The following is a 3,260-nucleotide window of genomic DNA, read 5'->3' as shown; positions in this document are numbered from 1 at the left end:
TATAAATTGGGATTTGAATAAATACTTGCCTGCTTAACTTGCAATGTTTAATATGAGAGTGAAAATATAATAATATGAAGATTAATATTAAACTGGCAAAGTAAAGCTACATCTATAGAAGAATAACATTTGAAAAGTTTTAATTTTTGACCTGTCTATTCAAATAGCTGCTTTTATTGTTTCTTTTTCAATTTATTATTTATTTGACTGAACTTAACAAATTTATTTGTTGTACTTTTAACTCAAAAAGAAGACTTTTTTTAGGATGATTACTTTCTTTGTCTAATAGTTCACATACAGTAGAAATGTAAATGAATATATTCTGTCTGATACAATTAATAATTTATTCTTCATCTCAAAATAGAAGTGCTGCTTATTTATATAAAAACCTTTCAGAGGTGTGTTGTGAGTTCTAAGTTCTCGAATAAGATTTATCATTAGAAAGTTCTTCACACTTCACAGTATAAAATGTCATGTGTGTTGGCAGTTATGATGAGATAAAAAGAATCCTAGTTTTTAATAATAAGGCTATGTTAAGAAGACATAAACCCCCAGTCCACAAATGGTCAGATTCATTATGTCTTTAAAAACCCATTATCCAAGTAGTAATACAGTTGTCATTCTTTATGACAATGAAACAAGATATCTTCATGAGCAAAATGAAATGTGTTTGCTACATAGTTTTGGTTTTTACATGGATACAAGCCGCTGCTTCCAATAGGACAGCCTGGATAAGACTGTAGAAGTTGTGGAGACAAAAGCTGTCTTGGCGTATGATATGAAGTATTCCTCTTGGAGTGGCTGAATAGAGTGTCTTAACTACTAAAGTACATGCAGCATTTCAAAGTGATGCAGAATTTGCAGATACACGTGACCAGTAATCAAGGTGGCATAAAGAGATAAATGCTAGTGCTTTGTTCAATAATATTTAAAAAAGTAAAAAGTATTTAAGGCACTTGGCAGCAACACTTACTGTTGACCATTATGGGATACAGAATTGTACAGAGTTGGCCTTGAAATAGATCTCGGCTTTTTGTTAGTTGTATGAGCTGGACAAAGTACCTAATCTCTGTCTCATTTTATTTTTTATTATGAGAAATATAATCCTTCTGTTATGTGATTGTTCTGCTGACTAGACAAAAAGACGAATGAATAAAAATAAGCTTATACAAGAGAAAGAGTAAAGAAGATTCTAGGGAAGGGGTTTAAAAGCAGGAGAGGGGGAAAGTTAACATTTAGATTTATTTGGGCATTTGTTTATGACTATAAAACAAGCTTAAAGAAGTAAAACATGCAGAAGGAAATTTATTCATTCAGTTGAGAGTATTATGGAAATTTATCTGCTGTGCTTAATTACAATGAATGGTGTTAGTAATTTTTGTTTACTTTCAGAATAACATGATTATTGGGCTTTACTCAGCCAGCAGTATTTCCTACTGTGGAAGGTTTCTCATGTGCACTGTTTATCTTTGCTCTTCCTCATCCTAAACCTGTCTTCTCTTTGTGTTTAACCTAAATCAGTAATATTACAAATTCTTAGTCATCTATACTAGAAATGCAGAGACAACTTCAAGTACTTCTTGAATCTGTTTCTATAAACAGTCCTGAAATTTCCACCTATACAGTTTTCCTTAAATCATTTTTTATCTCTATATTCACTGTTCTTATTAAGGCAATCGTGTGATCTCTGCAATAGCTGCCTAGTTGATAATGCACCACTTTTCTCTTTCCTCCCAGTTGCATTCTGTTGTTATGGATAAAGTCTCCAGACTTCTATAGAGCCCAGTGCCACGTTTGTGCTTTAAATCCCTTTCTTTTTCCCTTTCCAAGACATAATTTTAGTAGTTTTATGTTCTTTCTCTTCAGAATTCTATGTTCTCTCTCAAATAATTCTGATTAGCTATAAATATACTAGAATTTCCTCGTCTTAAATATACATATATCCAGCAATATTTCTATACCTATATACACATAAGCACATAGATAATTTACATTGAACTAAATATATATGTGTGTACAGATAGATCTAAATCTAGCTAGCTAGCTATCATCTATCTATCATGCCTGTATCTGTCAGCATAGGCTAGGTTATGATGTGGTAAGAAAGAATGCCAAAATCTCAATCAGTGGATTAAAACAACAAATACAGTTTTTGTACACAATCTATCTGGTGATATATCAGGATTTTATGCTCATTGAATTCCTTTAGTGTAATGAAGCAGCCACAATCTTGCATGTCCTTGTTGTTGTTCCAGAGCAATGGAGATGTCTGAAGGATCCCACATCAGCAATCAAATGTTCTGGCCCAGAAGGAATACTGACATCTTAATACACATATCATATCTGGGCACCACCCAAGGTTAAGGAAGCTAGGAATTCCATTCTTGTATCCAGAAAGCAAAAGTGAAAAATACTTGATGAACTGCACTAATTCTGCTGACAATCCACTTTTCTTATCACGATAGGTAAAATATACTCACCTCTTCCCCAAAGGAAACAATCCAAAAGCCTAGTCCAATACAAACATCATTGCATCAAATCTAAAGTCCAGAAACTTTGGGGTGTGATCCGTTATCACTTCATCAGGACTAGATGGTACCCCTTTGATCTAGATCCCTGTGAAATAAAAGTACGAATTTGCTTCCTCTTCTGATAGTTAATCATATATTTAGTTGATATTATTGATGGAACAAGGATAATATATTTATAATAAATACCTTCATTTGGATAAATGAAGAAGAAGAAAGAGAACGATCCTGGTCTAGAGTAATTCTGAAATTCAGAAATGCCTCTGGGCAGACACAATTAAGTGAGGATGGAGCCAGGAGACTTCCCTTCAAAAGACCTTTTCCCTGGGAACAGCACTCTTGTTCTCCAAAGACCCTGACTCTGCCCTTCTGGAGGTTTTGCCTTCTTCATTATCCCTGTTGCTCTATCTGAAAGGGACTTTATAACATACCTGCTCTGTGGGTTCTGAGTAACTACTTTTAGCCCACATGATGCACATAGACATCTGAGGATACAAGGTTTGTTGTAGGTCCTGAGTCATTATATTTTATTTCAGATATTTTGGAAAATAGAGTGCTCTCAGAAACATAACAAACTTTTTTGTCTATTACATTTAGGTCACAGCCAAGTGCTAAAAGCCTAAATTGCCAGTGGTAACATAATTTGTAAGTAGAAGAGCCAGATTCAAACCTAAACTGTGAAGCCCTGGGTCTATGATCCTAATCATGATGCTACACTGACTTTTTTTTTTT

This window comes from Propithecus coquereli, unplaced genomic scaffold (genome assembly GCF_000956105.1).
Source record: "Propithecus coquereli isolate 6110/MARCELLA unplaced genomic scaffold, Pcoq_1.0 Scaffold835, whole genome shotgun sequence".
Taxonomy (NCBI): domain Eukaryota; kingdom Metazoa; phylum Chordata; class Mammalia; order Primates; family Indriidae; genus Propithecus; species Propithecus coquereli.
Note: the sequence above shows the minus strand (reverse complement) of the source record.